Source organism: Sorghum bicolor, chromosome 10 (genome assembly GCF_000003195.3).
Source record: "Sorghum bicolor cultivar BTx623 chromosome 10, Sorghum_bicolor_NCBIv3, whole genome shotgun sequence".
In the NCBI taxonomy this organism is placed as follows: domain Eukaryota; kingdom Viridiplantae; phylum Streptophyta; class Magnoliopsida; order Poales; family Poaceae; genus Sorghum; species Sorghum bicolor.
Window position 1 is genome coordinate 18513583 of NC_012879.2, and position 13765 is coordinate 18527347.

A 13765-nucleotide genomic window follows, 5' to 3' on the forward strand; every position below is an offset into this window, starting at 1 on the left:
GCGTCGTTGCCTAATGGGGTGTCCTCTGGAGGTCGAGATTCTTGTACCACCTTTTTGGAACCCTTCTTACTCCTCTGTTCCCAGTGGAGGCTTCTCCGCCACTGTAAAGGTCATTGTCCTTGTACCGACTTGCCCCACAACAAGGACATTTATCCAGACCTTCGAACGTTTCACCACGAAAAAGGATACAACAGTTGGGGCATGCATGGATCTTTTCAACACCCATCGTCAATGGACTTATGACCTTCTTAGCATGGTATGTGTTGGAGGGAACTAAGTTCGGTAGTGGCATCACAGATGACAGAAGATGCAACAGATCGTCAAAACTACAGTCTGACCAGCCGTACTTAGCCTTCAGGATGAGTAGCTTAAGCACAAAACGGAGCAGTGTCCAATGTGTTGGACAGCCCTTCTCCACACCATACACAGTCTCCTTTGATGCTGTTTTTACCCGCTCTAGATTTGCTAGACTCTTCTTCTGTTGTAGTATTTCTGGTCCAATGGCCTGAAGCATTTCCTCTAAGTTGTTAAAGTTTTCTGCATCCCCCTCACATGCTCCAACATCATTATTGTCAACACCGCCAACATCCCCATCATTATTGTCGACACCACCTGCATCATCACCACGTGCTTGTTCATTTGCTGAATCATGTTGCATTTGTGCTTCAAACATGTCTGCGTATTGGGACAACAATTGGCCTTCTTCAGCATCGTCTTCTTGGTCATCATCGTTGCCATCAAGAAACATTACTTCACCATGATGAAGCCATACTGTGTAGTTTGGGACAAATCCTCGCCTAATCAGATGTGATCTGATGATTTCCACATCATAAGTTGCTAAGTGGTTCTTGCAATCTTTACAAGGACAAATAACTGAACAATTATTTTCTGCTGACAACGTCTTTGCATGATTCACCACGATTGTAATAAATTTGTCCACCTCATCAGCATAGGCTTGTGAGTACCTTGGCAAACCATACATCCAAGTAGCCCTATTCTCCATCTTTACATAAATAAAAAAAAAATTAGTCGAGAATAATTATTAGCAACAATTAATAAGTAACAATTATTATCCACCATTATTAGCAACAATTAGTAGCTATCATTATTAGCAATAATTGTGTTAGAAATGATTATGAGACATAATTAATAGTACCAATTATTATCTACCATTATTAGCAACAATTAATAAGTAACAATTATTATCTACCATTATTAGCAACTATTATTAGCTATCATTATTAGTATTAATTGTGTTAGAAACGATTATTAGTCATAATTAATAGTACCAATTATTATCTACCATTATTAGCAACAATTAATAAGTAACAATTATTATCTACCATTATGAGCAACAATTATTAGCTATCATTATTACTAATAATTGTGTTAGAAACGATTATTAGATATAATTAATATTACCAATTATTATCTACCATTATTAGAAACAATTAATATTAACAACAACTAATAGTTTACCAATAACTATTCATGCCAACCACATTCCAAATTCATGAAACAAAAACAAAAAAAGGAAACCCTAGATCTAGAATGCCTTTTCTCTCCATACATGAAACTACAATTAATCTCCAATAAAATCAAGCTATATCACCTAATTGATGGTACAAGGTGGTGTCTCTACCTATTCTACACTAATAGCATCGTAGATAAGCTCTAATTTGGTCAACACAAAGCTCAAGCTCCATGGAAGAGAGAGAAAACCAAAATGTAAATTGCTCACTAACCAACCAATAAAACTTGGATTAGAGGGTGGGAATAGCATTTTCTTACCTTAAACAAGCTCCCCACCAAAGGATTTAAGTTCAAAACCTCCCCCCTTCCTAGAGTGATTTTAGGGAGGTGCCCAAGGCCTCCCAAACCTTTTTCTGCGAGTGGAAGTGAGTGGCTCGAGGAGGAAGAAGAGTGGGCTGCAGACCACTATAGGGGCGGCTGGTGTTACCACCCGCCCCTATAGTGCCTCCCCCACTGTAAGGGCGGCTGGTAACACCAACCGCCCCTACAGAGAACACTGCAAGGGCGGCTCACTCCCTGGTTGGCTGCCCACCCACTGTAAGGGCGGTTCAAATGTTAGCCGCCCCTACAGTGTGGGGGGGCGATCACGTAGTGACCGTCCCTGACACTGCTGGACCATCCAAGCAAAGGCTAAAAAATGTACCTGATGTCTATCAGCAGCAGCGACATCTCTTTAGAAGGTAGGGTGGAAGGTATGGGTCTCCGGACATCATCTGTCAACAAAGGCCAGGATAGGGGACCATCCATTTCTAGGAGGCCAGCATTCATGGCTCTAGCCAAGCCTAGAAAACTGGCTCCTGCTCTTGCGATGTACGGGCCATAGCGCTCATCCCAGTCTAGAGGATGTAGTGGCCCCAATCCTTGAAAAAAGCATACAATGAATAACAAGGTTAACACATTGTACATCAAAATGAAATGTGATGGCACAATCAAAAACCTTTGATGTGTTATGAAAAAAAGTTTCACTTACATTTCCTTGGGTTGACCATCAAGTGCGCTCGGTGGTCCTTGTCGTAGTATGTCTCAAGAAGGGGGAACTCCCCATGCGTCATGCTGCAATTGTTGAAACAATGAGAACAAGTTAGAATATTGAATAACTAAATTAACATGGTACATGGTCATAAACCAAGGCATAAAGGTATGCAATATGGAAAGTCATGAAATATGTAACGAACACCTTTACAACCCTAGACCCACTTGTACTTCCATTTTGTGCTACCAATTTTGTTGCCTTCTTACACTTCTCATGCGTGGCAATAGTGTGACTGGTTTTGTGGCATTTGGAGCAACGAACCTAATCCGTTGTCTCATCGAAGTCCCCAAAACCATACATATCTTCACCATACCTATTACATGCATCCATAATGACATGCAACCGTTGTTTCTTCCTTTTACCCTTCTTTGTCTTTAGAAGGTCCAGGTCAGGAACATAGTCCAACCCATAGTACTCGGCCCGTTGTGTCGGATCTTTGTAAGGATCAAATCTTGACTCCCACACTTTGAGATTGTTGAACATGCGGTAAAAAAGAACACATGAACTTCTAACTTTCATGGTCTAATTTCCAAGATGTTATGACATGGGAGCAAGGCACATGGAGGAGTTGTGGAATGTTATAAGAGCATTTTGCTTTCTCAAGGTTGAGCCAATAATTCCTACCACCGTACTTCTCGCCACCAGGGTTTATTCCTCCGGTTGATCTAATATTGTACACTAACCTCGATGGCCTAGAAGCCTCCCCCACTTGGTTGGAAGCTATCATCTTTGAGACATCTAAGTGATTTCTACTAGCTCTACCACATTTCATTTTCGACTCTTTTGCTATGTTCCATCGATTGATGAAGTATTCATTGCACTTTCTGAATCAGTATTTCACAATATGTGACACTAGGACTGCACGGATACCCTTGAACACCATGTTGAACAATTTAGAAGAATGAGTAGTCATCACACTATACCTAAGGCCTCTGACATCAAATGCAAGAGCCCACTTGTCCCTCTGAGGCATCTGATCCTCTAGCCAACTCTTTGCCCTAGCATTCATGACATTTTGCAACTCAGCAAGCGTCTCTTCAAACTTCTCCTTGGTTTGACACCCACATAGTGACTTCAACTTCTACACTACCTCCTTTCTTCTGCCTCCTCCATATGTTTGTAGCAAAGAGCCTCATGCACCACCAATGATGAAGAGGAGGTCGTCCATGTACATGCTCTCTCGTAGCTTTGAGCAGACCATGATGCCATTCTGAGATCATGCATATGTTTTGACTTGACCGGATCACATTATGCCTCACAGTCTTCAAGAACTAGCACTAGTTGTCATCATTCTCACCCTCAGCCAAAGCAAATCCTAAAGGGACAAGTTGATTGTCCAGGTCCACTCCAATGGCAATCATCAATACACCCTGTACTTGCCTATCAAGAATGTACCATCAACAAGTATTAATAGATGACAATGCTTGAAGGCCTCTGCAGACTGAGCAAAACACCAAAAAAACTCTATACAAAACATCCTTGGGAATGCCATCCATGTCTGTTGTTGACACTTTCTAACACCACTTGAATACTAGGTTGTCATCCCTAGCATGGCACTAGAGTGTACTATGGTATTTATACGCACACAGATAAATCCGCAAGCGCACGGATACCGCTGTAGCTTTTACCCGGTTAAAGGTTTTATCGTATCCACAGGGAAACGGGAGAACCAACTATGCTCTAACTTAACCAAGATAGATAGATAGGTGTGAATAGGAAAGATGGTAGAATTGAATAAGCACAATATTAAAGGTATGATAACAATGGGTGATAATATGGGAATAGAGAGTAGAGCAATCTAGTATATGGGCGATGGTAGGAGAATAGAGAGGATAACTATGGTTTCTCTACTTCAAAGGGGTATGTCTATGTCTGGGACGAACCACGTGATAAGAATACACCACAAAGGATGCTTACTCCATAGGCCGATAAACCCTACCCGTCCTGCTAACAAGAGGTGGACTACAGGGGACCAACGTAACTGTCACCTACGCGGCCTACCACACGGTCCAGCTAGACAGGGGATATCCACAAGTAAACTAGGTCTGAGCACCACGCTTACACCTATACTACAACTCTCACCTATAGCGTCCTATAGATTAAAGTGCTCAAAAGAGTTGTGAACCAGAACATACATGATTAGTAATTGCATAATGAATTAGAAGTAGATTACCAGAGTCATCCCATGAGCAAGCTTGATTAGAGCTTGATCATGACGAAGTACAACCGGAGGAAGAACCGACAGGCCAGCCTCTCCTCCAATCCTCCCTCGCTCTCCATCTCGCTACTATCTAGATCTACTCTAGTTTAGCGATGAGAGGAGAGCTCTCATCTCCAAACCCTAGCTTTTGCTCTGTCTATGAATAATGAATAATGATCAAGGGGTGCCTCCTCCAGGGGCCAGGGGGTCTGCATATATAGTCCCCTCAAGTGAATCTGGGCCGTGGGATCAAACCGACATTGATTGAACGGTTATTCTTGATCCTTTAGGTCGGTGGAGCATAATCCGTGAAGTTGAACATGATTGGCTGAAATAGGTGGGCGGGCGCCCTGTCCCTGAGCCCTCTCGGCTTCCGCTTTGTTCTCGTGGCTTCTGGAGTCTTCAAGATGGTAGAAAATTGCGCGGCACGTTAATATCTCTATGTAAACCCGACGTGTGGGCCTTTCCTCCATATTTCCTGATAACCCCCTGCAGAAATAGACAAACACCAAAACTCATGGAATTCTGTCAGATAAAACCCTAAGTCTGGGTGTTGGTTGCATTTGGATCCTTTTCTTTATTTATTTTTTGATTATATTTGGCACTTAAGGACCGTCAACAAGTCCCCCAAGCTTACCTCTTGCTCGTCCCTGAGCAAGGATGGACTTAAGAGTTTCTGCAGTGGTTTTATGCCTTAAAGGTACACATGCGTTCAAGCAAGCTCTCATCTCTAAGTTAAAGTAAACTGTTAAGACTTAAAACTTACTCATTTTACCTTTCACCATGGGGCTTGCAACTGTCACTTGTGTCTCGAGCAGTTAAAAGATAGAATAGTCAAATCAAGCGCCATGTCTTGTTCTTGATCAACTATAGTTCTGGAGTTTTTGCAAATTTTCAAATAAAACTCAGAGATTCCTTGTATGACTCTCTCTAGTCTCTCTTCTGTGGTATTTCTGGATCCTTACCAAGGAAGTGATGATATATGCCTTCTCTCTCACCCTAGTCTAACAAGGTTTTGATATCTGGAGCTCATAGGTGGGAGACAGCTAATACATACTTACAAGACATTTATTGCATAGTCAAACCATGGATCCAGAGAAACAAGTCAATAAGTCAAATCAAGATGTGCATGTGTGGCGGATGAATGGTGTATGGTGATGATGGTGATAATGGTGAAAATAATGGTGAAAGTCTAATTCTACTTTTGCTCTTTTGAGGGGATACATACCTTTCTTGCACTTTGAAGGTCTTTGAGAGGAATGAGATGCTCTATATTTTCTTTTTCTTTTCTCTCAGGTGGGTATCTTGTACCCCTAATTCTACTATTGGACACTTGTCCATTTTTACCACTCATCTCACTTTTTCTTTTCTTTCGAGGTTCCGGGCACTTGCCCCTTTTTATTTCCTCGTATTCACTTTTTTTTCAGAGCACTCACCCTCCTGGAATAATGTAGCAAGTGGTAGTAACCAAAATATCTCGAGCATTTATTTCACGGGGAATAACAGGCATAGGATAATGTTTTTGGCTATTCTCTCCTGGATAGGAGTAGAATAATTTTGGGTAAATCTAGAGATGGAAATGAATGGATGTATGTAGATGCGTACTTCCGGAGTAGAAGCAGCATGTATGAGTGAACGTGCAAGTGAATCTTGATTTTAACCGCATGACAAGCTCCTAAGGGTCTACACAGCTTGACCACACTCAATGCTCATAAGCAGTAAAAAGTAAATGTATGGTTCATAGTCTAACAAGCATGTATATATGGTTGTGGTAGGATTTTAAACTCTCATCATATAGGAACTCATAATGCAACATTTTAAATATTTTTCAAAGATAAAATTCTCCAGAATTCTAGCATCTCTAGGAACAGATAAACAGCAGCTCAACCTTCCCATATCATATCCGTTAACAACTTAGACTTTAGATCAAGTACTCTTCCCACAAGTTCAGGTTTAGAGCAAATCTTAATTCATAACATTCATGCCTAAACTTGAGAGAGATTTCAATTTTGAGAACTAGTCATGGCAGAGCAACTATTCATCATTTCTATGTGAGAGCTTATCATGAGGGTTGATAGCAAACTTCATTTATTTATTTATTTATTTATTTAGCAAACTAAGTAAAGATATACATATAAGAACAAAAATCTTTATTTGGGTTTTTATGATTATGCATCTTTTTATTATTTGAGTAAAGTATAAGTATAAACGTAGATAGAAACACTTAGCTGGATAAATGGGGGTGCTCTACCCCAAGCTGGATTTTGACGTAATTTCTTCTCATGTAGCTAGCAGGTGGCGGAGGTGTATTTGAATGTCGGCAGCACCCTGACAGCGATTAGAATGTCCTCTGTCTGCTAGTCTTCTTTGATCCTTGAATTCTGTGGAGCTCAAATAGACAACAAAGCTTTGTGGAACTGGTTAAGTGTTAGCATAAAATCTCTTCGCCTTTATCATGTTGAGCTTCCTCTAATAAATATTACTCTCTTTGGTAGGATCATAAATTTATTTTTATATTTTCATTTCTATAGGACAGAAATATATTTATTTTATTTTTATGCCACCACAGTGAATGTACTTATGGGTTTTATGCCACGAGCATACTCACATGGGGCTTAGTATTTTAACATTTTTATTTTCTTTTCAAGATAGCATGATTAACTAATAAGCTATTTAAGAAAAGTAAATAATTAAAGGGAAAAGGGAATGCAGAAAGGATAAATATGGATAACTACCGATTTTACCTTTCGGCGAGGGTTCAATGTTTTAAGTCTTCTGAGCAAGACTTCTCACCGTGTTCATTCTTCAGGTGTGTCATTTGATTCAGGTGTGGACCTTGACGTCTGCACCTCTTGATACGGTGTCACCCATGTTCTTCGTTTGCCCGGCAATTCAAAGTGCGGCGTTGACAGCATCCTGCTCAGTGTGTTTGTGCTCGTAGATCCAGGTCCTTCACTTGGTGGAATCTGGGAGTTGTAAAACTCCACCATGTTTTGCTCGAAGTGTACCTGCTCATAGAGAGAAGGCAGAGATCAAGTGCATGGGTCCTGTTGGTGGAAAACACCAACAGAACCAAAAGTGTATTTGTTCTTCTCTAACCTTAAGCATGGTGAGCAAGACAAAGTTGATGGATGATAAGTTTATGAGTGTAGCACTTATAACATTTGTCAGATCAGATCGCTCAACCTTATGGAAAGATAATCTATCTATGTATATGTCTTTTTCTTTATATCTCTCAAATATTGAATATGTAACCTTTTAGCTCATATGATTAGGAGTGTGGGATCATGGAGGTAGTACTAGGAACAAAGATTAAAGGACTAAACATGCTGAATCAGTTGGGTTGGTTAACCTAGAGTTGTAAATCATACATGTTTGTCTCTTTATTTATGTAAACGCCAGAACCAAGGAGAAGCTTATAAAAGTGATAGTCAAGTACCTTAAGGTGTTACTTGAAGAGTGATGGTACCATCTCACCTTGTGGAAGCTTCCCATTCGTAGTGGTTGTGTATCTTGTTTATGTACTTTGTCTCCTTCCATGGATCATCTCTGTATGATGAATGAGCTATGTCCTTCTTGTGCAAATTGTTAAACTTCATGTGTCACTCTCTTCATCTTCGGTGTGAGTTTATCTGAGGACTTCCCAGGTTGATAGTGAAAGTTTTCCTGCAGGGGTTAGTCCGACAAAATATACCAATATCTACTCAAGCAGTTTTTAGTTCAGTAACCAAACTAGACTCCATGTCTAATCAGATTAAGGAAGGCTATTTAACCTAAGCACCATGCTTAATTTAAATGCCAATGGAAGTATGGCGAGTACTTCCAAACCAACACTTGCTAGTAAATAGACAAAGGTAGCATGACAGCATTTATAGAGATCTACTCAAGTGGAGATGAAGTAGTGTGATTAGTATTTAACAAATTGAGCATGTCTCAAAGGTAGGGACAACCAACATAGCAACATGTCAAAAGATGTTTTTATGTAAGGTACTCCCCAAGCTTGAATTTTGCAAAATTCAAGTTTGGATGAATTTAATTCAATGTTGTATGATGATCGGTTGGACATACCTTGTGCTTGTCATTCATCCGATCTTCTTGCTCCAATCCTGAAAAGGTTGTGACAAGAATACCCGAAGGAATATTGTTGACACTAGCTAACACCACTTAGATACTAGGTTGTCATCCCCAGCATGGTGCCAGAGTGTACAAAGGTATTTATAAATGTAAAGGCTCTCTAGAAAATAATCTATTCTATCCGCAAGCGCACAGATAAAACACCTCATTGTAGCATTTCACCAGGATAAGTATTCCAGGTATCGTTATTTATAATTTTGCTTAAGAGAACAAAAGGGATGAAATTAAATTAAGGGCAAAATCTATCAAGGCATAGACTAGAGATAAACTTGCAAGAACATGATTACTAATGAGAAACTCGTCACACAGTCACTTACTTTAACAGGGGGTAAACCATAAAGATAATGATAATGAATTATAAGTTCAAGGGATAAATAACACAGCGATTAGAAAATAGACTACTCCTCATATATGTAGGTGATGTCGGATTAGCTAGAGAATGGATTCTAAGTTATCTACTATCTACTAAGTCATAATCTACCCTAGTTATCTACAAGATCATATATAGCATAAAAGACTCTTCATTCATGTATAAGGAACATTGCTAAAGTAAATCAGAGCATCGCAAGACTTACTCCACAATACCGGTTCTACCTGTCCTATCAATGGAGGGTGGACTATATAAGAATCAACGAAGCTGTCACTATCGCGAACTACCACACAACCCGGCCAATAGGATACATTTGCAGATAAATAACATCTAAGCACTACGCTCACATGTGATCTATCACATAACTCCCTCGCGTCAAGAGCTAAGCGCTTTGCAAACTTATACATAAACTCATTATCAATCATAACTATATCAAATATAGAACTAGAGCAAACTAAGAACATAATAATTAGAGACATAATGCAATTAGAACAAAGAATTAGAGAAAGATATGAATATTACCAATCTTTATTACCGAAGATCCGAATCTATAGCGTAGTGCTCTACTTCTCTAATTGCTATCTAATGAAACCTCTACACTTGAAGGATTAGGGAGTAGCTAATTCTAATTCTCTGTGGGAGAGAAGCTCTAAACCCTAACTTTGATGGCTACCTCTGAATAATGATTTATTCTCTTCTCCTCTCTCCTCCAGGGGTGGAGAGGCCTTGGTTTTATAGTCCTTTCAAGTGAATTTGGGCCGTTGGATCAAACCGACATTGATTGTATGGTTTAGATTGATCCTTTAGGTCGGTGGAGTTTAGTCGTGAAACAGAGTCCCGATCCAACTCCTGGCCAGGGCGGGCACCCAAGGGGGGTGGGCGGGCGCCCTGCCCCCGAGCCCGATCGTGTTCTCTTCGTTCCCGTGGCTTCTGGACTCTTCTAGATTGAAGAAAATTGTGTGGCACGTAATTATCTCGTTGTAAACATGACATGTGGGCCTTCTCTCCATATTCTCTGATAACCCCCTGCAGAAATAGATAAACACCAAAGCTCGTGGAATTCTGTCAGATAAAACCCTAATTCTAGATGTTTAGTGCATATTGATCCTTTTCCATGTTTATTTGATTATTAATTTTAGTACTTAAGGACCGTCAACAAACTCCCCCAAGCTTACCCTTTGCTCGTCCCTGAGCAAATAGCTAAACTCAGACGGATCAGGAGTTACTTCGATGTTTTCTTTCCTGACAGGCACACATGCTTTTACAAAATTCTTCCAGATTAGAGTGAAGTGTTATGGAACTTAGTACCTGCACTTAAGTCTTTAAGTAATTGAAAGACAAAATAATTAAGTCAAGCACTATTCCTCCTGTCTATACTTCACCTTTGTTCCAGAGTTTTTCATAAGTTTTCAAAATAAAACTCAGAGTTCCCAGCAATGATTCTCTCAAGTCTCTCTGTATGTGGTATTTGTGGAGCCTTACCAAAATATCACTTACCTATAGCTAATGGAATATTTAAGTGGAGCTCATAGGAGTGAAAAACAGCTCATACATATGTTGTCTAATCGAGCCATGGATCCAAAGAAACTCAGCATATAATTAAATTAAGATGTGCATGTGTGATGGGGTAAATGATAGTGATGGTAGAAATGTATAAGTGATAATAAAACTTCGTTCTCATTGTTCCTCATATTGCTACCTCTTCTCTTATTTGATCTTTGCTTTGGGAGAACATGGGCTATCTCTTTTTTTTCTTCACTCTTTTTTTTTCAGATGGGTAGTAGATACCCCTAATTCTACTGTCGGACACTTGTCCATTTTTACCTCTCGTCTCACTCTTTTTCTTTCTTTTTCGAGGTTCCGGGCACTTGCCCCTTTTTATTTCCTCGCATATTTTTGCATAACCCATGCCTCTTCTGCATTAAATCTTTTTAGAGAGAGAGAATAACAATACTTGGGACAGAGAGTGATAATATTTTTAGCAATTTTAATAAATGGTGGTGGATGGTGAGGTAGATGTGTGCAAGTGAATATCTTAATTTAACCACATGAAAAGCTCCTAAGGGTCTACACAGCTCGATCAAACTCAATGTAAGTGTAGTAAAAGATGTTATAGCAAGCATGGCTGTGGTAGGTAGTTTGTAATGCTAGGAACTCATCATGTGCTTTGTAAGTTTCCAAAATAAATCTCCAGAACTTAGTGTAGTAGGAACAAGATAAACAACAGCTCAAACTTTATATCATGCCTTTCTCTTACCTAGACTTTAAGTTTTATGCTTCCCAAAGATAGTAATTTTAGTTTTAATAATTCCTGGAAGAACTCTAATATAAAAGCTAGGTACTTGAAAGTAAGCAAACAGAGCAACTATTCATCATTTCCATCATGCATCTTTTTGGTATTTTTATTTTTCTAGAGATTAAGACTTAGCAGATAAATAAAGCACACTTATCTACACACTCTTTTCATTTTGTTTTCATGTTTATAAAATGCAGTAAATTAAAGCAAGAAAATATTTATTGGATTTTCTAAGTTTTTTCCTTTTAAGATAAAATACTAAAATAGAAAAGAATAAATAAGAAGAGCAAATAAAAACTTACTTGATAAATTGGGGAGGAACTCCCCCAAGCTGGATGTTGATGTCAGTCTTACCCGATGTTCCACAACCGCATCATGGTTGTGATGTTGTCGTTCATTGTTATTGTATCTTGTCTCAGCTCTTGTACTGCAGCGGCATGGTCTTGGTTCCATTTTTGTTGCTCTTCCAGGAGTCATCCATGTTCTGCTTGCGTGTTCTGGATGTCGAGGAGAGTGTTGTCGGTACGGGTGAAGAAAGCACCGGCCTCTTGATAGTAGTCGTTCGTGAAAGCGTAGGAGGCGTCGGAGTATCGTCCTGCATCAAATTGGGGCGGAGGTCTGGATCCTGAAGCTCCATATGGATCAGTGGAGTACCTGCCCGTATGAAAAGGCGGGTTTGTCCACTGGTGATCTTGGCTCTCCGGCCATGTCTCCTGTGTAGGCTCGTGTGGTTGCGCATGTCGAACCCATGGGTCTCGAAGGACTCGGGGGTTGTAGTCGCAATAATGCAGTTGCGCTGCTTCTTCTGGTCCGGGATCAGCTCCATACTAGGTGCGTTCTTGGTGGGTGGTCATCCTTTCAGATGCCACTCGCTGTGGAGCTCTCTGGTTCACTGGTGTTGCTGCAATCTCAATCAAAAAATTTTGAACAACGTAGAGGCCAAGGTTCGGGTTAGGTAACCGAATCTTGCCTTTATTATCATATAGCATATATATTATGTTCCCCTCTTTCTTTAACATCCGAGCTTGTCTAAATGTGTCATAGCCATGATAAATTCTTAACTCATCTATGAAGTCCAATGACGAGTTTTCTAGTAAATGAAGATTAGAGGCTAGACGAGTGATAAGTGAAGTACATCCTACTGGTCCCTAAAGACTAGGTACACTAAGCCAATGAGAAACTAAAAGTGTAATAGGGGAAGTGGGTACTTTGTTAATAGCAGCATATAAAAGTTGTAAACCTCCTACTCTTACTTTCCTAATATCATCACGATAGAAAAGATTGTACCCAAGCCATTTGTGGAACATCCTAAGAGTGGGGTGTTCCATGTCACTGGTTCGGGCTTGACTATAAAAATTATCTCTAGATATTTCTCTCCAGAACTGGTGTCTCTCAAAATTGGGTAAGTCGGAGTCAATGTTCATGATGCATCTTGAAGAGAAACCAAGATGGTCGCTCACCTCTCTCCAAGACAACATAATCTCCTGTTTGAACATCCGAAAAACAATTCCCCCCTCATAGTATTGTAAAGTGCACAGAAATTCAAGGGTGAGAAGACGAGAACCCAGCTCAGTTATATTCCAAAAATTTGTCCAACCTATCATCTGAAAAATTAAGTCAAATTCAGTGTCCATACCTGTTTCTTGTAGTAAGATTGGATCAAGAGTAGGGGTGTGAATAAAATCTTTGTTCTTCAGTTGCTGATAGACTTTCTTCTCCCTTCGGGTCTTCAGTCCAAGGTCTCCTATCTTGAGAAAGACCTTGACTTGCTGACTGGATGAAGATGACGGAGCTTGTGTAGGCGTAGGGTCGACGCTCATCTCTGATGGGTGTGAGGAGTGTCGGGCTGAACTCCTTGTACCAATGTTCTTGAGAGCCTTCCCTGCATTCTTCACCTTCTTAAACATCCTATAAACAAAAGTTGGCAAAAACACAACTAGTGGAAAATGTGAGAGAAAATGTTAGTGGTCAGCTGTCCGGAATGTCAGTAGTCTAGGGGTTAGTCGTTCAAGTTTCTATTTTGGCAGAGCCTCCCCTAAACAACTTTTACTTCCGCTTGGACAGCGGGATCACTACTTACTAGGTGATTGTTGACACTAGCTAACACCACTTAGATACTAGGTAGTCATCCCCAGCATGGTGCCAAAGTGTACAAAGGTATTTATAAATGTAAAGGCTCTCTAGAAAATAATCTATTCT